The 26791-nt window shown below is 36.6% G+C and overlaps 1 protein-coding gene across 4 annotated transcripts in view; it reads left to right on the forward strand.

The window, feature by feature from the left end:
- The window catches only part of VTI1A (vesicle transport through interaction with t-SNAREs 1A), a 424902-nt gene that overhangs the window by 342638 nt on the left and 55473 nt on the right, over positions 1-26791 (forward strand). The gene's annotated exons all lie outside the window — the stretch shown is intronic.

Here is a 26791-nt window from a genome sequence, read left to right on the forward strand (position 1 = left end):
GCATTAATACTACTACCACCTGCCTTCTCTTGCTGCTTGAACAGAGCTGGGAAAAATTACAAAAATGGGTCACTATCAATTTATGTTACATAATTTCAACTAGGTACTCATGCAAGCAAGGTAATCCTTTCCTAGTAACTGCAGTGGCTATGTCAGACCTTTTTATCCATTCTCAAACCTTTCATGACTCCTCCTCCCATCTTCTCAGCTAAAAAGCCTTGCCTCATCCATCACCCTAAAACTTTGGAACCATTCACAAAGGCTCCCTCTTTTCTCCCCTCATCCGTATCAATCTGTTTCCCTTCTATCTGTCTGTCATGCCCATATTTGTCCCATCCTAAAAACAAACAAACAAAAACACTTACTTGATCATACTATCCCTATTACCTGTCCTGCTTTATCTTCTTTCCTTGAGAAAGCCATCTTTATAACTGGTGCCTCTACTTCCTCTCCTTTTACTTTTTGTTAAACTCTTTGCAGACTGACTTCAAAGTTACCATTATCTCTTAATTGCCAGATTTAATGGTCTTTTTGCAGACCTCTCTGCTATCTTTGGTTCTATTAGTCACCATCTTCTTTTGGATATTCTCTCATCCTTAAATTTGGGTGACAATGCTTCTCTTTCTCCTCCTACCTTTCTGACCGTTTCTCAATCTCCTTTGTTGAATCTTCTTCCAGGTCATGTCCTGGACTGTGTCTGCTCCCCAAACTTTTATCTGGGTTCTTCTTTTTTCTCTCTCTATACTGTCTTACTGAATGATCTCATTAGTTCTTATGTGTTTAATTATCATCTCTATATAGATAATTTTCAGATCTATTTCCCTAGTCCTAACCTCTTTTTCTGAGAGCCAGTCTTTCATCATCAACTGCCTGTTGAACAACTCAACAAATCCCTTAGACATCTCAAATTCAACATGTCCAAAACAAGTTATTTTTTCCATAAAACTCTCCCCTTTTCCCAACTTCCTTATCACTAAGACATCACTGACTTTCCAGTAAGTCAGGTTCACTACTCATCCTCAATTCCTCAATTGCATTTTCCCCACAAATCTAATCTACTGCCAAGGCTTCTTGTTTCTACCTTCATAACATCTCTTGTGTATGTCCTTCTCCACTCACATAGCTGCCATCCTGGTTAAAGCCCTCATCACTTCACACCTGGGTTAATGCAGTAACTTGCTAAGTGGTCTCCTTGCCTTGAAACTCTCCCCTCTACAATCCATCCTTCACTCAGCTACCAATATGATTTCCCCAAATTCCAGTGGCTTCCTGTGACCCTCAGGATCAAATGTAAAATCTTTTTCTTAGTTTGTAAAGCTCTTCATAACCTGACCTCTTCCTTCCTTTCTAGTCTTTGTACACTTAACTGCAACAGGACTCGCTTGCTGTTCTTGGCCTACAGTATTCTATTTCCTGCACATGTCTCCCCTTTGCTTGAATGTTTTCCCTCCTCATCTACACTTCCTGGGTTTTCTGACTTCCTTTAAAACTCAGCTCAAACTCCATCTTCTGCAAGAAGCCTTTCCTAATCTCTCCTTCTGATACTAGTACCTTCCCTCAGAGATTACTTTCCATTTACACTGTGTCTAACATATATAGATGTGATTGTTTGCATGTTGTTTTTTCCTCCTAGAATCTGAGCTTCCTAAAGGCAGGTACCACTTTTGGTTTGGGTTTTTGCTTTCTATATATCCCTAAGTACCTGTCTCTTAGTGAGTGCTTAAATAATGCTTGTTAACTGATAGTTCCACTTGGATGTTTCACAGGTTTTAAAAATTCATCATGTTCAAAGTGGAACTCATTATCTTCCTCTTTTCCTAGCTATCTTCACATGCTATTGTTCTCATTTCCCCCCCACCTTGAACTTTATCCTTGGGTCCTCTAGCTCTGATAGGTGAGAATTTGCCCAACAGGTATCCATGCCAGTTCTCACACCATACCACTGTGAATGTCCCTCTCCTACTCCGCTTTCCAGAACTTAGCCCAGTGCCTGACCCATAGTAAACACTTCAGAAATATTTCATGTATATATCAACCACCATTCAAGTTCATGCCTTCATCGCCCCTTATCTAAGTTATTGCAGTAATTTGTCTTCTTGCCTTTGTACAAACTGTCTCCCATGCCCACAACATATTCCCTTCTCACCACCTTTTAGGAAGCTTTCTTTTTTTCAGAGGCTGCCTCCTCAACTGAATCTTTTCTGATCTGCCTACTTAGGTGTTTTTTTTTTTTCTTTTTCTCAAATTATGATGTATTTGTCTATCTGTTCACATGTTGTATTTCCTAATAGAATGTAAGTTCTTTGGGATCAGGAACTGGGTTTTGAATTTGTCATTATATCCCCAGTGCCTAGTACATAATAGTTGTTTTCTAAATGTTTGAAATTGAAATGAAATTTACTGATAGCAAGACAAATGATACAGTTGGAATATGTGTTCATACAGGCAAGTGTAGCTGCCAATGTGCCCTGATTATGAGATAGCTTTGGCAATCATCATCAATCAGGAACTGTTAGTTCAACCCATTACTTCAAAGACTGGAAGGCCATCATGTGTTATATGTAGGGTATAGGGGATTTTTTTGTTCACATATGAATGGTACTATATGATCTCTGTGGGTTCTTGAAATTTTCTGGTAACCTACACATCATGATGAGATGTCAGAAAAGGACTAAAATGGAGAAACCAAATAGAGACTCTGAAAAGAATTAAGGGGGAAAGAGCCTAATAGCAAAAACCCCAGCTTTGGAAGGGAGGAAGGTGGCAATAGAGATAATTACTCCAGGAGAAGAAGCCACTGCAGTAACAACTGGAAGGAGGAAAGAGCAGCAGAAGCAGGAATTGACAAAACGTCACAAGGTAAGGAATAGATTGGGGGAAGGAAGAAGGAGGGTACTCCCTTCCAGTGGTTAGCATCCTTGCACTAAATTTTCCAAATCCATTCTTGTTATCACTCTTCCTCCTTTCAACCAGAACTTTCTCATTCACATCTGAGATAATTCTTGATATTTCAGTCATTAAATGGTGCCAACGGTTGAAATAAATCTGATTTATGAGAATTATTCTAAGATGATGATGTTCTGAGAAATGCCTAAAATTCCTTTTTTTTTTTCTCAGCTTGTTATTGTTCTCAGCCTATAGGAATAAAAGAATAAATGAGATAAATAAAATAGTATTCATGGCTCAGTTTCTAAACCTTAAAACTGTCAAAATTTGAGTTATTTTCCCCTGTACTCCTAACTTGCCTCTGCCTTATCAATTTCTTCTCTTCTTTTAAGACACAATTCAAGCAGCATCTTCTTCATGAGGCCTTCTGATCTCTCCACTCAAAAACAAGTTTCTCCCCCTTCCAAATTCCCTTACATTTAACTACTTTGTTTTTATAATGTGTGTGTGTGTATGTGTATGCATGTGTGTGTATTTCTTGATTCTTCTTTAGAATGTAAAGTCATGTGTCAGAATTATTTCATTCTTTCTATATGTATTTCCAGTGCTTGACACATATTAGCTGTATAACAATCTTTTTTGAATGACTGGCTGATATTGATTGATTAATACTGCTTTATAGTCTATAAAGCACTTTATTCAGGAATTATTAGATATAGGCATTATTTTTACTCTTAGATGGGGAAGCTGAGACTCAGTGATTGGTTTGTAATCCCACAGGTGGTAAGTGGCTCAGCCAAGGCTCACACCCAAATCTTGTGATTCCAAAGCCAGTCTTTTCAGTACATCATAACTGAAAAAATATTATTGAATTTTATCCCTATTATCAATGATTCACTCATAGGTAAGATACGATGTTATCAGATTACTCAAACAGTTAATATTCTCTTCAATCTCTCTATTTCTGTTCCTTTCAAAGCACTGAAGCAGGAGGATTTCCTAGCAGAAAGTCTCATTGTTTGGCATAAAGACAGAGGGTAATGCCTGGTTGATGCTAAGCATAGGCACACATATTTTTCATACATTCTTTTGTACAACATGCATGTACATGCAGGCACGCACACACAAGCACCCACATTAGCCTGATCAGTCTTTTAAAAGAAAGTTAAAGCTCCTAGCCATTAGAGAGATGGTGAATCTTATCCTCATTTATTTCAAGAGGAAGCCAATAGGTTATTTTTAAAGTGTGTGTACTATGGAACAGTCTTGGTGAAAAGAATTTATAGTTTCTACTTGTGCTTTTTGTGGGAAAATAATTACATTGGCCAAAAACCTTTTCTACCCATCAAGCAGCAGTTTTCCATTTGAGGAGCTTCATGAGCCTCCACTTGCTGTTTAAGAGAATTCTACTGTGAAAAGGTCTGAGTTTGGTTAAAAGAAGCACTGTATATCACTAATTCAGGCCATCCCAAATTTGTTTTTAAATTTAAAAAAAGAAGAAGAAACAAACAAACAAAAGAAATCTTACCGATAAAGTATGTGCCTAAAGACTTCCTTAGAATGGCCCTAATTTGGCTTAAGCAGTCATAATTTTATCAGGTTCTATGTAATTAGATATTGTGCAATTGAATCAAAATCAAATACTGTTTGTACTATGGTTACAGCAGCATTCAGTACCTCCACTATCTTGAAGATAAAAAACACTTCCCCAAGGCCCACATATGACACAAGGCTTTTTTTAGACTTTGATGAAAAAGAAAAGCTGTTTCCCAGTAATTTCTTCAATTTCAAAGATGTGAGTGTGTTGAGACACAGCAAAGGAGTTTTGTTTTTTATTTTTTGCCTACCTGAATTTCTGTTTCATCCAGCAAGCATTAATTAATTTATTAATTGTGTGCAAGATACTAAGGATATAACATGAAAACAAAACAACCCCTGTCCTCAAAGATTTCACCTGTGTTCCCAGATAAGCAAGTGCAAACCCTCTAGAAACTATTTCTCCTTACTATTTTTTATTGTACTTGTCCTCCTCCTCTGCCCCCCATTAAAGCATAAGTTCCTTGAGAGCAGGGATTCTTGCATTCTTTGTACTTGTATTCTTAGTGCCTTAACATGATGCCTGGCACATAAGAGGAACTTCATAAATACTGATTCATGATTGATAAATATGGATAAAGATCAAACAAAGGAAAGTAAGAATCAAGAAAAAGTATCACAAATTACAGAGAGAAGAGAATACTGAAGAGGAAAGAACAGTCAACACTGTCAAATACTATATGCAGAGTGATCAAGAAAGATTAGGATTGAGAAAAGACCCATCAGATTTGACAATTGGGAAATTTCTAACAAGTTTAGAGAGAGAGGGTTCAGTGATGAAACTAGAAGCCAGATTGAAGAGGGATGGGGAGGGAAGTGAATAAAAAGCAGTAGAAGCAAAGAATTTAGGTAACTTCTTCTAGGAGCTTGACTTTGAAATAGAGAAGAGATATAGAGTAACAGCTTGGAAGGAGATATAAAACTTTGGAAGGCTTTGGTTTGGTTTTGCTTTGTTTTTGAAGGATGTGTGTGTGTGTGTGTGTGTGTGTGTGTGTGTGTGTGTGTGTAGAGTATGGAAAATGCTTGATGTATAGGAATAGATTGAAAATTGCCTAGGAGGGAAGTGGTTGCATGTCAAAGAGATAGCTTTGGCAGGAAAGGTAACCTCTTTATTGGAAACTGCAGTAAAGATTAGAAAATTGTATCCAGGGATTTGAGATGTGGAAAAGGAGAGAAGGAAAATGATGTATATTGTTTGAGTTGTTTCATTTTTGTCTTCATAAGCCCATTACTTAGCACAGTATCTTAATGCAAAATATATACCCCATAAATGCTTATTGAATAGAATCCAATTAGTACAAAGGAATTTCAGAAGGGAGGGAGTGGAAATTTCTCATAGGGGACAGGTCTCCATTCAAGGAAGCTAAGGATTCTTTGAGGTACAGGGGAGGAAGAAGAGCATACCATATTGTAATGAGGAAGAAGCCCTTGTGCAACAATGTCACATACAGGGTATTTCTTGAAGGTCGCTTTGACTGGAAGAGAGAATGCATGAAGTCACATACACGATCATTGATTTAGAGCTGAAAAATTAATATTTAATTGATATTAGAGGCCATCAAGTACAACCTCCTCATTTTACATATGAGGAAATTGTGGCATGAAGATGCATCCTAGAAAATAAAACTGGAAAGGTTGATAGAAACCAGATAAGGGAGGACTTAAATGGTAAGAAGAGGCTTATCTTAGAGGCAACAGGAAGCTATTGAAGACTTTTGAAGAAGGGGAGATATATCTTGATGTACATATTGGTAATATCAATTTGGTATTGAAGAGGGGAGAGCCTGGAGGCAGAGCACAATTTGGGCTTCCTATTATAAGTCTAAGGGAGAAGGATCTGAAATAAGGTAATGACCATGGGAATTGCAAGAAGAGGTTCGAAATATACTGTGGAGGTGGATCCTTGAAGTGCAGTCTTCCAGTCCAGCCTTCTCAATTGACAACTGTAGGGACTGCAGCCTCAAGAAGTCAAATGACTTCTCCCGAGTACTGCAATTAGTAGCATCAGAGGTGGACTTTGACCTGATTCTGGAGCCTGAAAAGACTTGTCTCACCGCACCATGCTGCTTCTTGGGAGAATCAGTGAGATGCAGGCATCTGAAAAGGGAATGTATCAAGGACAACCTGACCAATCATCACAAACCTTAGTGACTAGGAAATTGGTGGTAGTTATTATTAGTAGAACTTTTCTTTGTCTTCTCTGATAGATGGATGTGGATGCCAAGGACTCACAGGTTTATGAAGGCCGATGTTAACAGTAGACAGGATTGGCAGTAGGATAGACAGGACTTACCGTATTGACCTGTCCCTTAACAACCATCCAGAGGTGAGAGTGAATCATGTGCGGCCCATGTTGTGGGGAGAAAATAACAGCAAAAACAAAAAACGGGGAATTGTTAAGGGACAGGTCACTTCTCTGAGAGCCTCCACAGCGGATCAGAGCATCTGAAGGAGTTGCAGGACAGCCTTTGCTGACACAGGTGTTGTGGACTGAGAACAAGATAAATTGGAGGCAGAGGAGAGAGGTCGGACAATGCAACAGCTTCTCAGTCAGTCAGAGAGGTCAGAGAACAGCAATTGCCTCTCAGTCTCCTTGTATCATCGGAGGAGATCCATTCTGGGTTGGAACTCCAGCAGCCACTGTCAGGTGGCTCCCGTGTATTCCAACATATGGTACCTGAATGTAGGGCAAGAATTACAAGAAGAATTGCTCTTCGTGAGAAGGATCCTTCTAGAGTTAAGGAAGAAGAGCCCTGGTAAGGGCTGAGCCAGGAGACTGATCAAAGGTGGAATGTCTCTCTGAGTCCGAGGGCTTGTGCTCCAGCCTCCAGCCACCACAAAGGTGGGAGGTGGAATAAATATCTCTGGCTGAGTTTGTCCCAGCTTATATGCTCTATTATAATTGCATCTTCATAGGTGTGAATCTTGTAGAATAGGTGTCAATCTTGTAGAACTCTATTAAGTACTAAGTACATGTACTGACCTAGAGAACTAATAAGCATTATCTGCTAAACTAGATAACCATTGTCTTATCAATTCCACCGAGTTAACATCTTCTAAGAATCCTTGTTTCAGAGTTCTGGCTGGTACAAAGGCCAGCAGTGGATGTTGCTTATTTTTTTATATTTTTAAATATTTTTAAATGCTTATTAACTTACCAAGTTAATTTGCTTAACTTTAAAGTTAATTAAACTTTAATTTAATTAAAGCTAAATTAATAGCATTAATTCATAAGCTAAATGTTGAGTGACTTTTCAACAACTAGTTAAGAAGAGAATAGAAATACTGAACACATGATCTATTTCTTCCCTGACTATTAACTGATTAAATTCAAGAGAAAGGTCCCAGTCAGCTATCTCTTGCAACATGGGAGATGCCAGAAAATTCTACAGAATTTTCAGTTGGATGTTTAGTGTCTCTTTTATCATTTCATAAATGATTGGGAGTGGGAAGGAATAGAACTTCCATCCGGGAATCCCCAGATGAGGAAATATTTTGGTACAGTTATAGTCTTGGGTTCTCATCATTACAATAGCCCAAACTACCTCCTACAAGTAGATGATGTATTAATTTAAAAATTCTGTCCAAACTAGATTATTTGCTAATTATTGTTCTTAGATAGCCTTTTCTCTGTAGCCTCTCTACCTTCCATATTTATCATATTTTCTCCTCTATCATCCTCTTCAGAATGTAAAAGTCCCTCCCTGAAACCTTTTCACTTTTGTTCCAATTACATTTTGTTTTGTTTTTGAGAAGCATCTGAGGTCGCTTTTGAACTCAGGTCTTCCTCACTCCAGGGATAGTGCTCTATCCACAGCACCATCTAGCTACTTCCTTTCCCACTTTTATTAACTTAAGAGTAATCGATTCCTCAGATTAATTTAGGAGTAATCGATCCCTCAGATTTCTCATAGCATTCTGCAGTCACCTCCCATTATTAATTATATTCTGATTTATATAAATTGATTTTTATATAAATCTTGGATACTTTAATGGGCTGAAAGTTTCTGAGGTCAAGTATTATATCTGATTGTATCTTTGTATTATCAAATCCCAGTTCATTTTCTTATGTACATTGCTATTAAATAAATATTTATTCAGTTGAATTTAAAAGGGCCCTAGGGACTGGACTATTCTGTAAAAATATACATTTGTCCATAGAGAGATGTACCCCAAACTTTTGCCCCCAAATTTTTATATCCAAAAAAAAAAATCACATTATAATGTCATTAAAAGAAAACTGATGGGTGAAGAAATAGAGTAGGTTGGATACTTTTGAAGTGGAGCAGAAAAATAAGAGAATGGAGGATCTAAATTTATATGACTTCCAGCTCCTCTATTTAGGAGAAAGGGGAAGAAGAAAGCACTTATAAAGCCCCTACTATGTGCCAGGCACTGTACTATATTCTTTTTATCTCATTTGAGTGTCACAAGAACTCTGAAAGGTAGGTGCTGTTATTATTCCCATTTTACAATTAGGAATCTATGTTAATCTTATTATTCTAAGTAGGTTTAGACAAAACACAACCACTCTGGGACTCAATTTCTTTATCTGTAAAATGAGGGATTTTGATTAAGTGTTCATTAAGGGCCCTTGTCTCTTGGGAGTTTATCAGTTAGGAGAATTTATGTAAGGACCTATTTATTGTATAATGGTTTCTGACCACTAAGTGGCACCATAATGCAAAGAGCACTGGACCTGGAGTCAGGAAGCCTCATCTTAGTTCAAATCCAGCCTCAGACATTTACTAGCTATATGAGTCTGGGTGAATCATTTAACCCTGTTTGCCTCAGTTTCCTTATCTAGAAAATTAGCTGGAAAATGAAATGGCAAACCATTATAATATCTTTACCAAGAAAACCCCAAATGGGGTCACAAAGAGTGAAACACACCTGAAAAGCAACTGAACAATGACATTAGTTTTAAATATCTTTAAATTGTATAAAGCTATCTCCTACTGACTTTTCAGCCTCTTCCTTTAATCCTGCCCAATTGCCATCCCCAGAGTAGTGTACTTCTCCCCAGAGCATAGGTTCTGGGTGACTCATTGTGCCCTAGGGATGATTCTGGCCAGATGCTTTACAAAAACAAGACAGTGATTAATTGCATGTGAAAACTCTTAGCACAAATTCTACTGGCATGAAAGTTTTTGCCCAGGTAACATTTGTCCAGGTGTATCTATTACAGTACATTTGCTGATGCCTTCCTTGCCCAGATTGCATTTAGGGCAGATTATGGTAATGATTCTTTTGTAAAATCATCTTCATTTTCATTAATTATATAAAATTATATTATTAGCATTGTTAGGCAGAGCCTTTTAAAAATTTATTAGCGTTGGATGCTTTCATATGAGAAGGGAACATGTGCACTGACAAAGAGAACATTTAAAAAAATCACTTAAGGGAAGAAAGATGCTGACGTGATGAGATTCCAGAAAAATGTGTGTTAGTTAACCCCATGAGCTCCATAAATTATTCTGTGGAAATAGAGAAATATATTAAATGTCTGAGACTATCAACTCTTCTCAGTCAAAGTTGTTCAACCATTCCCTGTGACACCTCTTTTATCATAGTGATAATAATGGGAGCTCACGTTTATGTGAGCCTTTATGGTTTACAAAGTGTTTTCTTCACAATAACTCTATGAAATTGACAATACCTGGTTTATTATTCCCATTTTACACCAGATTACCTGGGATACAGAGAGGCAAAGAACAATATTCCTGAGAGGATTAGATTGGTTTTTACATTTGACCAACTGATCTTTCTTGAGGACTTGTCATGTGTTCAGTACTACGCTAGGTATTGCTGCTAATTATCTTGTGACCTTGGATCCAAGTCACCTTGGACCCAAGGTTCCTCTTCTGGAAGGAAGAATGGAGAGATTATTCCAAATGATCCTCATTGTCACTTTTAGTTCTTAGGTTCTTTGAAATACAAGTACTTGAAGACAAGTACAAGATAAATTCCTTCCCCTCAAGATACTCTCAAGCATGGACTAATAGATAAGGCACTGAACCAAGAGCTAGGAATACCTAGTATGATCTTATACAAGTTACTTTAACCTCTCTGCACCTCAGTTTCTTTATCTGTAAATAGAAGTAGCCTCTCTGATCCCTTGTAGCTCTAAATCTATACCCATTTGATCCTATGAAGGCACTTTAAATCCATTTTATAAATTAAAGTCATAGATGGATTAAGTGAATTGTCCATCTTTAGTCAGCAAAGGTACTCAAATAAGAATTTTAATGCCTCTAACTGCCATTCCACATCAAGACATGATCCTTCAGAATGGTATGAAAATTAATTACAAATTCTGGTATATAATGATATGATTTATTAAGCATACTGTTAAGTTTTACTACTTTTTTGGAGAAAATATTCCAGTCACAGGGACTGATCGCATCCTAGCAGCCAGCCCATGAACTCACCATACCAATGGGTATTGTTGCCAGACTTCTCAAACTCCTGAAAAACTTAGTCCTGCTCAGCTTTTGAAGTAAATATAAGAATCTACTTTTAGGAGGGGGTAGCCATGTGAAAATGTTTGTAGAAATGCTTCTTTTGTTCAAAGATGAGTCATGACAGGACAATCCCTTCTTTGGGCAAGCTGCCGACTTCTTGTAGGTCTTTAAATTCCCTTGTGTTGATTTCTTCTTTACTGCACTTTATTGTGTAATCAGAGATCTATAATTTGTGGACTCTTACATTCTTACCACAATCTGGTATCATTTTCAGCTATCAGATCAAATGACTGAGTTTATAGAATTTGTTTTTTTTTAAATAACTTTTTATTGACAGAACCCATGCCAGGGTAATTTTTTACAGCATTATCCCTTGCACTCACTTCTGTTCTGATTTTTCCCCTCCCTCCCTCCACCCCCTCCCCCAGATGGCAAGCAGTCCTTTACATGTTGAATAGGTTACAGTATATCCTAGATACAATATATGTGTGCAGAACCGAACAGTTTTCTTATTGCTCAGGGAGAATTGGATTCAGAAGGTAGAAATAACCCGGGAAGAAAAACAAAAATGCAAGCAGTTTATATTCATTTCCCAGTGTTCTTTCTTTGGGTGTAGCTGCTTCTGTCCATCCTTGATCAATTGAAACTGAATTAGCTCTCTTTAGTGAAGAGATCCACTTTCATCAGAATACATCCTCAAAACAGTATCATTGTTGAGGTATATAATGATCTCCTGGTTGTGCTCATTTCACTTAGCATCAATTCATGTAAGTCTCACCAGTCCTCTCTGTATTCATCCTGCTAGTCATTCCTTACAGAGCAATAATATTCCATAATGTTCATATACCACAATTTACTCAACCAGTCTCCAATTGATGGGCATCCATTCATTTTCCAGCTTCTAGCCACTACAGACAGGGCTGCCACAAACATTTTGGTACATACAGGTCCCTTTCCCTTTATAGAATTTGTTTCTATGTTGGCCACATCTATGGTATATGACAGAAAGACAAGTTGGAGTCATTTTGTATAGGAGTGTCCAGTAAATGCCCCTCCTCAAAATGCCAGTTTTGGAAAGAATAGAATCCTTTAAATAGGGAATACACTCTTCCTAGATAGCATTCTGAGCAATTTAGGAAGTCGGAAACATAACAGAACCTCACAATTATGTTATAGATTGCAGTATCCAAAGTGCTTTACTCATATAACCTGCATGACCTAGAAAAAAGTTTGCTTCATTCTAAAGTATGAATAACTCATTCTTTATTCATAAATAAGGCCAAGCAAGACAGCATGGCATAGTGAATAGTGTACTTGGCTTGCAGTCTAGATGAGCTGGGTTTGCATCCTGCTTTGGACACTTAGTGTTTTGGTGGGCCAGGAGTCACTTCATCTTTCAGTGTCTCTGGTCCTCTTCTCTAAAATCAAGAGCTAAGACTGTATCATGACTGGCCTTTAAGATCCCTTCTAGTTTGCCGTTTAGAATAATATAATGGACACATTCTTCAGCCACTCAGTGCCTCTAGGTTCCTATATTCTGGGAAGAGAAGTTACAGAGCAGTGACCAACCTGAATTGTCCAAGGAAGTTTCCTACAAGAATGAAATCACATGCCTGAACAAACAGTAACCATAAGGCCAGATCCAGAATTATCTTTATCTAAAGCTTTTCTTATACACTGTGTACTATTTGTCAGATTTTCTAAGTGTTTTTCACTGGATGCTTTGGTTAGCATAATGATAATATAATAATAAGGCAGCAGCCTGTTGTGGCAAGAGTCCAATGCCAGCATCTGTGCACAGGGAACAACATGGGAAGATCATCATCCTATTCACAAGCCAGTCCAAAGAAGTACAGAGGGCAGATTCCCATGTTAAAAGAAAGAGAATTTAAGGACTAGGAGGTAAAAACAAAAAACATCTTTAGGATCCTAAAGAGACTGAAGCATTGGGAGCTAGTACCCTATAGCACATTGAGGAGCCAGCTGAAAGTCCCACCGACCTTACCCCCAAAGAACTGACATCTTTTATTTGCCCTATAACTATTTTTGGAACCCCATTAGCTGAGCTGAGACAAAGTGTTGATACCCTAGGCAAGATTTTAAAAATACATCCCTTTGGGCTTGAAGATTATATTCCCTGGCTGCTGTCCACTCAAAGTTTTTAGCTTTTGCTACAATATTTCCATTACCACATAATCACCAAATGATGGGATTAGAAAATCACTGAGTTCAAGCATGTCATTCTCTAGGTAAGAAAAGAAGGCCAGGTTTCCCTCAGTCCTTCCAAAAGGCATATAACTAGTTAAGTGACAGAACCAAAACTCAAACCCAAATCTTCTAATACTATATCCACTTTTCTTCCCAGTAGATCATGCTACTTGTTATCTGGTGCTGACCCTCTTATTAAATTGAAAGACAGAAATATGCCTGACTATTACATTTCAGGCATTCTGCTCTTATGTGTATTTGGGAAACTTTGGGAAAATTTTGTTCAGCTCCTTCCTTAATTTTGGCTCATTCATGGTGAAGGGATGGGAGCTGTTTACTTCTCAGGAAGTTATGAAATCTCAAATGTAAAACACAGCCACATTTTTGTTATTAGTAGGTTTAACACTACAGGCCCTCAGTTTAAACCAGATGTGATATTCCAACAACCCTACTTGTTAAAATCCCACCATTTTGGTTTAGACATCTTAATGATATAATTATCTATTGTTTTGTCCATTGTTACTGTATTAATGTGAGACATCATATGGTGATTTTCTTGTCCAGCATTCACAAGGTATTAATTTTCAAGTTCAACAGACATAAAGAGAAGAAGGAACTAGTCAAGTAAAAGATAATAAACACAAGTGGCCTGAATTGAATTTGAGGTTGCAAAGGGAAAAGGAAGCACTAAGATAGCCTTGGTGTAAAGAAAAGCAGATAAAGTAATAGCATAGAATAACTAGTTCTACCAATGATGAATTATATGACTCCAGGATTGGAGTTAGAAGATCTGGATTCAAGTCCTGGCATCATTTGTTTGTCACATTGGCAAACTGGAGTCCAAAGGGTGACTATTAGGCTCTTTTAATCAATTAACAAATGTTTCTTTGTTGTATTAAGCACCAGGAGCACAAAAGACAAAGTTGAAATGGTCTCCAATGTCAAGGAATGTACATTCTATAAGTAGAAACAACATGTACACAGCTTATGTTGTTGTTCAGTCTTTTCGGTCATGTCTGACTCTCCATGACCTCATTTGGAGTTTTCTTGGCAAAGATAATGTTTGACCATTTTCTTCTCTAATTCATTTTACAGATGAGAAACTGAGGTAAATAAGGTTAAATAACTTGTCCAGGGTCATGCAACTAAGCTAGTAAGTAAGTATCTGAGGTCAGATTTGAACTCAGATCTTCTTGACTCCAGGCCTGGTTCTGTATCCACTGGGTCACCTAGCTGCACCTTGTACATATCTAAGTATTTACACAATAAGTATATAGAAAGAGAATAAACTGAAACTAAGCTGAGAGGGAAGGCATTAGTAGCTGAAGAAATCAGAAAAAGCCAGATTAGGAAAAGGCATTTGAGCTAAACTTTGAAAGAAATCAGGATTATTACAGTGAGAAGCAGAAGTGAGGGAAGGGGGAAAGTCTATACAGCTTACAGAGATGGCAGATGAAATGCCTCATGCATGTAATAGTAAAAAGGCAAGTTTGCCCTGATTAAAAAATATGTGAAGGGGAGAAACATATATTAAAACAGGAAAGGTGGATTGAAACCAGGTTAAGAAAGGCATCAATTAATAGGAAACCATTAGAATTTCTTGTGCAGGGTCAGATCTTTGCTTTAAATATGGATTCTAGAGATACATTTATAAAAATTATAATTGAGTTCATAGTTGGTGGTAAAATTAGCAGAGAGAGAGAGAGAGAGGTAAGAAGAGGGCTTAGGAGAGAACCTGGGGGTACACAGTTAGATAAAAGAATATGGATCAGAGGACACCAAACCAAAACTTAGTATCTGCTGATGGAATTGGAGATACTTAATCAGGAAACAAAAGGTGTGATAGCTATTATCAAATATTGCAATGACAGGCTATCATGTGAAGGAGGTAATTCTGTCTGTTTAACTGTCTGTGTAACTAAGACCAACTGGTGGAAATTACTGGAAGGAAACTTTGTTTCAAAATAAGGGAGGGAGAAATCCTAAAAACTTGAGCTGGTCAAAAAATAGAATGGATTGCCTTGTGGAGGTTGTTAATTTTGATCACTGAAAGTCTTCCAAAAGAAACCGAATGACCACTTGTTGGGGCTGCTATAGATGGAATTTCTGTTCAGATATTTTGTTCAATCATTTTACAGTTGTCTCCAACTCTTCATGACCCCATTTGGTGTTTTCTTCACAAAGATACTGGAGAGGTTTGCCATTTTCTTCTCCAGTTCATTTTATGGATGAGGAAACAAGGCAAACTGAATAATGTGGCCTGTCCAGAATCACCAAGCTAGTAAGTGTCTGAGCCTGATATGAACTCGGGGAAAATGAATCTTCCTGCCTCCAGGTTTGGCCCTCTATCCACCGCACCACCTAGCTGTGAGAAGTTGCATGACTACTTGTTGAGGGTATTAGAGATGAAATTCCTGTTCAGATATGGATCAGATTAAATCAGGAGTTCCTAACCTTAAGTTCATGAACTCATTTGTCATTTGGTTTTTCTTTGTAATATTTTCATAATTGTATTTTAATGTAATTCTTACTTTTGCAATCTTATATTTTATTTTATTCATTAAACACATTATTCTGATAAAGAGTCCATAGCCTTCACCAGATTGCCAGAGGAATCCATCTCTCTCTCTCTCTTTTTCTCTCTCCCTCTCTCTTTCTGAGACACCAGCAATATCATACCAGTAATAATTAGTAGTATTACTACTGATGCTATTATATGCCTTGCAGATGATAAGCCCTTTAATAAATATTTGTTCATTTGGATTATTATAACCACAATGAATTTAAGAAAGTAAAAAAGAAAAAACAAAATCAAAAGTATATTTTCAAGGTGAATTATATGGTGGGCAAAAGGAGTTGTGTCATTCTAGAACATTTTTGAAAAATATAATGGTTTTAAATGCTGTGGCCAAATCTTAAGTATTCTAAGTACAAAGGGGCCAAGATAAAACAAATACTAGATGGCAAGAGACCTGTATCATTCTATTTAAAACAGGTCTGGTATCTTTTGAAGAAAGATATGACACAGCCTGTGGGATATCCATCTTTAGCATTTGATTGGAAGTTAACTGTACATGTGTGCTTTGGAGTAGGACAGTATTACTGCATTCCACTTAAACAACATAGTCGCTGATCATGAACCAAATATCCCTACATGGAGTAGCTCAGATAAGCAGATTACATGGTGCTATCATTTGTTAATAACAATGTAGTTTTCTGTCACATAATTAGAAAATGCATCTTGCTTTGCCTCCAGCATTGTAGTCTTATTGTATTTGCACATATTTTACAATGTTTCAAGGGTACTGACCAGATAACATTAATGAATATATTAGATCGGTAGGCACTTTTAAGGGAAAATAATAAACATACTTGTATATTTAAAAAGTTAATTTAGTCTGGAGCCAAACAGGTAATTTTCCCTTCAGCATTTTTTCACTCAACTAAGACAGGTTGGACTAGGAGTGCAGTCACCCTGTCTGCAGAGTCTGGCTTGACTTGCATACCAGGGCCAAATTTTCTTCCGAGACAGACAGCGAGATGATCTGATTGGCTTTGTTCCAGAGCATGCTCACAAAAGCTTCTTTGATGAAAGGTTTCTTGGTAAGCACTGTACCAAAAGCAGCCTGCCACCCTTCTTTCAAAGACACCCATTTACAGTAATTCCCAGAAAAGGAGCGGGGGGAGAAGGAGAGAGAGAACTGAAATAGAGATTTACCACAAGAATAATTATGCTGCCTGGTTTGGAGGAAGGGGGAAAAGTTATTACAAATAAACTGCTGGATCCTGAAGTAGCTGGTTGGCAACTATGCAAGAACATAAGGAATGTGCAATTAAGCTCATTAAAACATCATCATTATGCTTATCAATCTTTTTGGAAAAGAGTGAGGTGTGGCAGTATGTTAAGGCATGACCACTGGTGCAGATAAAGAGCTGGGAATACATCTCTACCTTTCTTAGCAAACAAACAAATAAAAAATCTGTTCAGCTACTTATGGTATTTGCAATTAGTTGAATTTGCAATCAGTGATTGATTCGTGGCTGCCATGCTGCTCTTGTAAAGGGGCATCCAAAGGGCATTTTGCCATCCAGTTTGGGATTCATCCTTTTGATTTGACTACATATCACATGATTGAGTTTGCTTTATTTACTGAGCACCTACTATGGGCTTCTTCCTATGCTAGGTCTTATAGAAATATGTATATACAGTTCCTGTCCTAAAGGAGCTTATGGAAAGGCAAGACTAACAGAGGATTATACCCTTCCCACCCTGAACAATTTCACGAAACACCCTCACTTCCAATGATCCTTCTCTTTTTCTTTAGAAGACTGCAAACTCTTGGAGATCTGGGTTCATGTTTTACTCCTGTTTGTTTTACCCACAGTTCTTTGAACATAGTAGGTGCTTAGAAACTATTTATTGACTATATGAATGGATGCATTAATAGGGTACAGTATAAGGTAAATAGAAGTAAGTGTTAAATCATGTTAAATTTATATGACTATAACTGCTATGGTTCAGAAGGAACAGGCAAGATCACTGAAGGCAGGAATAAGGAAAGCTTCATGGAAATCTATTAGAATCCTCCAGAAACCTCCCCAAGAAACCTTCTCCCAGAGAGAACGATCATATATTATACAAAAGAAGAGAACACCACAAAAATTGAATATGAACCTTATGGCATTTTCCATGTCTTAGTTCCTGGATAGTGCTTATGAGTTCCTGTTTGGGAAGCAGGGAACTCCCGTATGATTAAATTGTCCTTTCAAGAAATTGCAGGTTGGTAATTACAACTTATTTTTCTATCAGTTCAGCATCAGAAGTCTGTGTCTGTCTTATATATCTAAAAATTGACATTTCAGTAGGAAATGAAGTTATCCACAGAAACGATTGAGTGTGACTCCTCCATCACAACCACTCATCTTCAGCTTTTTTTCTCACCAATTCTTCGTTTGTAACAGATGCTTTTATAGGTACCTCACCCTGAGAATTTCCTGCCCTAACCATTTACTTGCATTCTGTGCGATTTCTTCTGTTTCTAATGTTCTATTGGCAGAACAAGGTAGATGTGGCATTTGACTGCTAGAAATGCATCTTTGGTTGGAAGCCAAGTTAAGCTAAGGTGGGAGGGAAAGATAAGCTCAAGAAAATACTGACATGAAGAGGTGTGATTGGAGAAATAGCAGTTATATTCTAGGATTGTGGTAGAAGCCAACTTGAACTTTAATTCCTGGTTTGATCAAGATGGTGTAAAAATGGACCCCAAAGGTCTTCAAATGGAAAACTTGGTTTTTAGTTTCATATATGAGCTATAGTTAAAGCCAAATGTTCATTCCACTAAAATTGTGTGAGTGGATAGCTTTCTTCCCAGTGTTGAAGTATTGCGTTTTTAGCTGCTAATAAACTTAATAAAATCCACTTCTTATTTCCCCTAGTGTATTAAGCTAGTTTGCAAGCACTACTGAGCCAACTTTTAGTGACAGTGCTCTGGAAAGTATTTTTGTTAGAAACAGATACTGTCCCAAATAGCTCAACTACAAAATGTTATTTGGAGTAGCTTCTTTTTTCTCTCAATTTTGATTTTTTTTCCTTAGGCCTGGGGAGTACCAGTCAGCCTAGTATAAGAAAGCCTCCAGGCAGCCACAATTCTGCCTAAACTATGAGGAAGCAAGAGTTGAAGTGGTTCCAAAAGTAGATTCAAAAGAACTGAATGATCATCATCTATGCCCAAGAAAGGTTACCCCCTTCCTGGGAGAGTCTACTCTGGCTTCCTTAACTAATCTATCAACTCCTAGTTCATAGCTTGGTATTTCCTGCTACACAAATGGAAGGCTCCACTGCTCCAGTCCTCCAGTGCTGCCCAGTTCAGAAGACTCCTGATGTATTTCTGGTCTCTAACCTCAAAAAAGAAACCTTTAAAGCTTAAAAGTCTGACTAAAAGAGCTGGGCAAGACAAAAATACCATCCTTGGAAAGGCCTACAAGTCTGGGAGGAGTACAGGAGTACACTGGATCCACCTTGAAAGCATTAACTAAGAATAAAAATAAAAAGAGAAATCAATAATTTAAACAAAGACAACAAGCATGCATACATATGAACAAATGGCATTTTGAGATATAAAAAAAAGGACACTTTCATATTATTCCATGCTGAGCAATTATACTTCAAATTCACTATTAGGATTAAGTATTATGTCTGACATAAGAAATATTTTTAATATCTTTTTGATTGTAAAAATTGAAGTGACTTTTGGTTCACATATAATAGAAAAACTGAAACTAACTTGGTCATTTTTCACCCATTACATTAATTTTGGATTCTGTATGCAAAAGCAATTTCCCATCTTGTTTCAATACAGATTGAACTGATCCTCATTCCTCTATATGTGCATTAAAGTCACATAACACCAAAAAGAAAAAGTTGATGGAACCTAGTCTTTTAAATTGCCTTATGTACACAACAGTTTGCTCTCTGTCTTGAGGAATCTCCTATCCAAAGTTAGGTCACTTGTTAATTAAGTGATGGCAAGATGTAGACCATCCTACAAAGTGAAAAGACTCCCAAACTGGAAGGCAAGCTGGTGTTTGCAAAAGTGATCAAACTTAGATTGTGTGGGGAGGCTTATCTCATAGTCTAATCAACATGGCCTCTTAAAATTACAAATCTGCTAGTGAGATTTGTTTTAATTTAGACCTTATTCATGCTATAGGATTACTCTCTCATGACTATATCTTCAGGCTTTTGTACAAACAAGCAGCTTACACAGAACTTGCATTATAATGGTCACTTGAGGGGAAAAATGGTCTTGTTTGTTTAACTGAGTTATGATAGAATAGGAAACAACTAAAGGCTTTCTTTCCTTAGACATAGAAGTTGTATCTGACTTCAGTTAATAATACCACATTTTCTTTTAAAAGAAATATTTACCTTGCCTGATATTATTCCTAATGTCAATTCAGTGTATTACCCCTTGGTTGAAATCCAGTTTTAATTCTGCAGTCTTGAAAGATAAATGTTCTCCTTTGCAATCGAGTTGCAAGATGGTTAGTGTCTTTGCTGCATTTATTGCTGTTGCTGGTAGATATAATCAATTTTCTTTATGCTATAAGAATTGACCTTATGTTTCTTTTTCTTCATAACTACTCAGTGGTCTCATTAAACTCTTTTCAATATACTGATTTATTGCAGCCCTGGATAGTGCTGCCTTGCTTACCACAGACAATAAAATAGCTGCATTTTGACTTTGTTTTTACTAGGAGCATCAAGTTTTATTTACTATTTTAAAGTTTCTTGTAAATAAAATCGGTTTGGAAGTTTGAGGGCTCAATAGATTCTGTGAATTCAAATGAGGGCTGGCCAATCACTTATGTTATGGATGTCCTGGGTCTTATTTCATCCAGCTTAAAGGACTTCAGGCACATTCTGGTGAGTTGCACTCACAAGGGATGCTGCAGCCAATCACCCAGCAGTCAGCATTCCAGATGCAGCTATGCAGCTGCAAGGTATAAATGGTCATGGGGCCACTGAAAAGTGAAAGCAGAGGTGAAGTTGGACAAAACTAGCCTGAGAACATTTTTTTTATTCTGAAATGGAAAGCAGATAGTAAACCAGAAACAGGAAGAGACAAAGGGGAGATTGCTCTGAACTGAAACTAGAGCCATAAAGTTAAGATTTTTCTTAAATTGAATTTGAAATTACTTTGGCCTTCTACAGGAGCTTGGCCACTCAGGAACTGATTGCTTTTGAATTTTCCTAAACTATCTAAAAAAACATAGTTAGATCCTAAAAGTACATTTGGACTAGGGATTTCAATTAAGGCTATTCTAACTTCAATAGAGCTCTACTTAATCAGCTCATTTCGGGTTTCAAGAGGAGTACTATGGTTAGTACAGTTGTTCAAGGGGAGTAACTCATTAGTTCAGTCAATAAACTGAGTTACCATTAATATCCATTTTGAACTGGATTATCTAATGTTAAGTTACTACTATCCACTTACTATAATATCTTGCTAGAGGGAGTAGTTTTATGGAATAGAAAGAATATTGTACTTGAAATCAACAGGTTTTCGTTGTTCAGTTGTATTCTATTCTTCGAGACCTCTTTCTGCAGGGTTTTTTTGGCAAAGATACCGGAGTGGTTTGCCATTTCCTTCTCTAGCTCATTTTGCATATGAGTAAACTGAGGCAAACAAGGTAGAGTGACTTACACTCTACCCCCTCCCCCCCGAGTTACATAGTTACTAAGTATCTGAGGTTAGATTTGAACTCTTGTCTTTTTTGATTCCAGGCCCCACATTCTATCCACTATCACACCTATCTTGTCAACAGATATCTGGATTCAAATCCAAGGTTTAATACTTCCAGGCTTTATGACCCAGAGCATGTCATTTAACATCTCTGACTCAGTTTCCTTAATGATATAATATACACAATAATATCTGCCTTGTGAGGAAAATATTTTGCTAAAATCTAATCATGTTGATAAAATATTCCCATTATTTCATATTTCTATTGGAAATAATTGCTTTTTTGAGAATAGACTTAAATGGTATTCCTAGACAATATCCAGCCTTTGGTTTCATATTTTGCTTTAAACCTTTAGAATCAGGGATTTTCAGAAAAAAAGAGGCTCAGGGCGCTGCCAGTATTTTAGGTCTTCAGTAATAATTTTTAAAATTATAATACATTAAAAACAAAGTTGGATAGCTAATTTCTTGTATTTTAAAATGTCTTTCAAAAAAAATTTTTTTTACAAATGTACTGATTATTGAGGCAAATGCTAGCTCTTTGCAGCTTCACTATTAATATTAAACAGAGAAAGCATTCAAATATATTAGCACTCAAGTCAAAAAGTGATAGTTGTTCAGCTCCTAAATTTGAGCATCCAACCCTGCAAAACTTAAGATCAACTGACTCTCTTAGTCCTCTCTATGAGTAGCTTTTTATGTGATGGTTCAGTACATTGATATCAGTTAATCAGAATGTTTTTATGTTTAAGATATTTTGGGGTGATATAAAGAAATAAACCAAAAGAGACAGCAGAAAAATGATACATAGAGAGTCAAAGAGAAAGAGAGCAAAGATAGAGGTGGAAGAAGGCTTTGTCCATCCTCATACTCTCTTTGCAGGCTTTGCTAAATTTGCTAAACTCAAATAGCTCCTTAAAACTTTACACCCTTCACAGAAGCCCTGCCACTTTGGTTAGTTAAGAATAAATTATTGCGAGTAGGGCCTCTTGCTAGGCTAAAAACATACCATTTACCTTTGTAACAGGCTCATTTACAAGCATAAGTTTATATGCAACACCTGTGTTAACAGGATGACGTTTCAAGAAGGCTCCAGCGTGCTTTTCTGCCTGTTTGCACCAGGATTAAGCTGTCCCAACTCATTGCATTGAGAAGTGAATTGTATGTTGAAGGAACATATTTTAAACTAATGTACAGATTTTGAGATTTATACACTCTTAAGTGTAGAAGTCTTCTATATTATGTTTTGTTTGTAGTCACAAACTCAAATTTCGTATTGTGGATTTTTGTAATAACAATTTTAATAATAATAGCATTTATATAATGCCTACTATGTGCCAGCCAGTGTGCAAAATGCAAACATTTTATTTGATCCTTATAACAACCCTGTGAGATCGATGCTTTTCATCAATATTTGCTTTATAAAAATATGCTTCAAAATTGGGTCACCTGTATTACCTTACATAAATCACTTTGTCTTAGGCTCATTGTCAACATCTATGTAAGGAAGAGGCTAGTTTAGATTATCTCCAATATGATTTATAATTTGAAAGCCTTTTTTTTCACCAAGTATTCTTTCCATATCTCACATTGTTATTTCCCAGGATTGTATAACTTTAAAATAAATAATTTGATTCTTGAGTCCATATGGACTCATCAGTGGAAATTACAGGAAGGAGATTTTGACTTATTTTAAAGAACCTTTTAACAATTTGGGGGTGGTTTTATTGGTATTGTTTTGCAATTTAATGTCTTAGAGCAGGGCTACTTAACTCTGGAGTTTCATGAACTTTTAAAAAATATCTTAACAACTGAGTTTTAATACACTTAGTTTCTTTTGTGATCCTATGTATTTTGTTTTATGCATTTAAAACAATATTCTGGGAAAGGGTGCATAGCATTTAGTTGACTGCCAACTATGATCCATAAAAAGGTAGTAAGAACCTTTGTCTCAGTTACCAAGAGGTCAAAGGTCACACATCCACTATATCAGACAGGACTTGAACTCAGATCTTCCTAATACTTCTTAATGCTGGCTATCTGCCCAGTATGCCACCCTGCCTCTCATCTAATAATGAGATCTCTCTGATGGGGTGGGAGGTGGATAGGGAAAGATGCTTTGTTAAAATCGTGATGTTACAGTATTTCTGAATACAGGATCTTAGAACATTGAAGCTGGGAGGATTCTTAGAAATAGTCCTCAGTTTATCTAAGGCATGGAATCTAGTCCTATGTTCATCTCATTGGTACATTGAGTAGGAGGTCATATTAGATGGCAACAGGGAATAGGAGAAAGAATACTAAAATTAATGAGAAGAATATGAGCATTTTAGGTCCTGGTTCTACCATGTACTAGTATTATCTTAACCAATCTTCTTTATTTCTCTGAACCTTCTTTAGGGTTGTTCTGAGAACAGCATTTTATAAATTATGAATCTAGTATTATTATTATTATATCTGAAATTAAGCCTTTTTCCTAAGTACTTTGATATTTCTTCCCAAATCCAATAAATATGCTTGTTGACCACTTACTACAACACCATTTCTGGAAATTGTCTTAAAATATTTTTTACTTTGGGGAGTGAAAGAACCAATTAAAGAAAAGATTTCATTTTATTGCCACTTTCCCCACTTAGGAAGCATTTCCAAAGTCCATGGGATTCATTTTAGAGATTCTTGTAAACCCAGTACATTTATTATAGATACTGTACCCACTTCTCCTTATAGATGCAACCCTCAGGGATTTTTAGCTGAGAGTAGTAACTTTTCCTGTTCCATGACCAGAAATTCTTGTATCCAGTTATTATGCTATCAATCACCAGTTACTTAATCCTAATTAGTATTTGAAGTACTTAAAGTGTGACCCACATCTTACCCAGTTACACTTAATTCCTGATTATCAATGAGAATGGAACAGTGTCATGGTATGGTTAATCCAAATCAACAGATAATTCAAAGAAATAATATATTTGCATTTATATAGGTAGATATAATTTAACTTCCAGTGCTTAACACAGTGCCTAACACATAGTAGGTACTTAATAAATTTTTATTATGTCTTGCAAAGGGAAAGATTAAAATTTACTTGAATTCTGAATATATGCCTGATAGGCAGCAAAACAAGCAATGATAATAACAATAATTACAATGGCTAGTATTTATATAGCATATATATTGCCTAGTGCTTCACAATTATTATTTAATTTTTTTGCGCACAATAGCCCTGGAAGATAGGCACTATTATTATTCCTACTTTACAGATGAAGAAAGTGAGCAGACAGAAGTTTAAGTGACATGACCATGGCCACACATTTAATTAATAAGTGTCTGAGGCAAATTTGAACTCAGGTCTTCATAAGACTATTTCTAGCATCCTGGCCAGACTGGAATTTTAAAAGAAACTGACTATTCTACTTCGCGGATTGTTTTCAGATCTATTACGGAACAATTGAGAGTCAATCCTAGTTCCAGTGAACTAAGAAAAGTTTTAGCAGCAAACACCATTGTTTTTAAATATCTGATGTGTGTATGTTTTTAAAAGTTATTTTGCAAACTTTGCCATAGTAGAACTTTGAGGTTGTAGCAAGACAATTGTTTAAATCACCAACTAGCTTGTATCTTAGTGTTGAGTGTATATGAGTGGGGGGGTGGAGGGGTGTACATTGTACATGTGCACATACATTGACTTTTATGAACTTCACCTGATTGCCAGTATAAGTTAGCAAAAAGAAAGAATGTTTAGATCCCTGTTTGGAAGAAGGGATATTCCTTTTTCAATCAAAATAAAAAAATTCTTATTCTCAAGGAGTTTATAACCTGGGATCACCTCTCCATATCATTTCTCAGTCTCCATTTTGCCTTTCCTTTGATTATCATCCTTATCGCTCCACCTACAAGAAACTTAGGTACTATAAACTGGAATCACCCTGAACTCTGATAGATGCCCTTTCACCTTCTAATGTCCAGAACCAAGTTTCCACACCACTTCTTAGCCACCATTTCCAAATCATGCTTCCATGTGCCCTGCTATGCCATCTCCCCTTTTTAGTTCCTATTTATGTGTTGTCTCCCCACTGTTAGAATGTAAGCTCAACCAGGTCCTACTTGCTTGTAGTTGTACCTCTAACATTCATCATAGAACCTGGCAAGTAGTAAGTACTTAAATGCTTTATATATCTAATGGATGAGGGCAGCTAGAGAAAGGGGGATGATAGATAGACAGACATGTATATATGTTTATGTATATAATCTAATCTAAAGAGATATACATGGAATATGTAACTAGGTCTCTCGTTACTTCTGCTAAATGGAGAAGGAGCAGTACTCACAAAGGAATGCTAAAAACAAGATATCTTGTGTCATTCTTAGAAGTTCTTCCTCAGGTAGTTAAGTTAGGGGAAAACTAGAGTAGAAAAATTAGCTCACAGCTGTGAAGAAAACTGTAAGGACTTAGGAAAAGAATCCAGAAATTCACAGAATCTATAGGTTTCAATACCAAATCAAGAACTGAGGAGAAAAAGGCCCAAAATGTCTGTCTTTAATATTATAAGGGGGAAATTGGTAAAGAACTAAGAATCATGATCAATTTGGTATCTTTCTCATTAATACATGATGAATGTGTTTTTCTTTCAATTTTGCTCCACATGTGTAAATGTGGAGCAAATACCTTCACTAAATACCTACTATAATATTTTATTTGCATGGAAATAGCCCTATGTTCTCAGAAGTGTCTTTCATATGAAGAACAACCTAGCTGAATTCAAAAGGCTAGTTACCAGAAGGTTGGGCCATAAAATGATTTAAAAAAAAATTTTTGCCCACAGCAACTTATGAAGACCATTTAGTAGGGAAAGGGAAGGAGGAATTCAATTTGCATCTATTCATATTGGAATAACAGATATTAAAATCAAGAACTTTTTGAAAAAATGTGAAATGTAGGTCCCTTTAGGTAGAATACTTAATAATATGATTGCTTGGCAATTTCATGTAAACTTGCTTTTCAAAATAGATGTCTATTTAAGGGGCAGAACATTTTAATCTCTCATATACCAGTGGCACTTTGTGACAGTGTGCCCTGATTGTGGACAAAGATCTTTAAAAGAAATAAAAAGACTGGTTTGTTGAATTTAGATGCTTATAATGTGACCATCATGAATATAGAAATGCCACTGTAGTCTGTTGTACCATAATAGATTGTCATTTCTGAAAATAAGGAAAGTTAAACCAAAGAAAATTCTGATTTTGCTAAATATTGGGTCAACAGGAAATAAGAATCTGAATACCTTTGCAACTCTGGTTTGCTGATTTCACGGGGCTTCTGACTTAGAATCATGTAATGTTGTAGCTATGAGAAATCTTAGAGTTCATCTAGTCCAATAGTTGGCAACCAAC

The sequence above is a fragment of the Antechinus flavipes genome, chromosome 2 (genome assembly GCF_016432865.1).
Source record: "Antechinus flavipes isolate AdamAnt ecotype Samford, QLD, Australia chromosome 2, AdamAnt_v2, whole genome shotgun sequence".
Taxonomy (NCBI): Eukaryota; Metazoa; Chordata; class Mammalia; order Dasyuromorphia; family Dasyuridae; genus Antechinus; species Antechinus flavipes.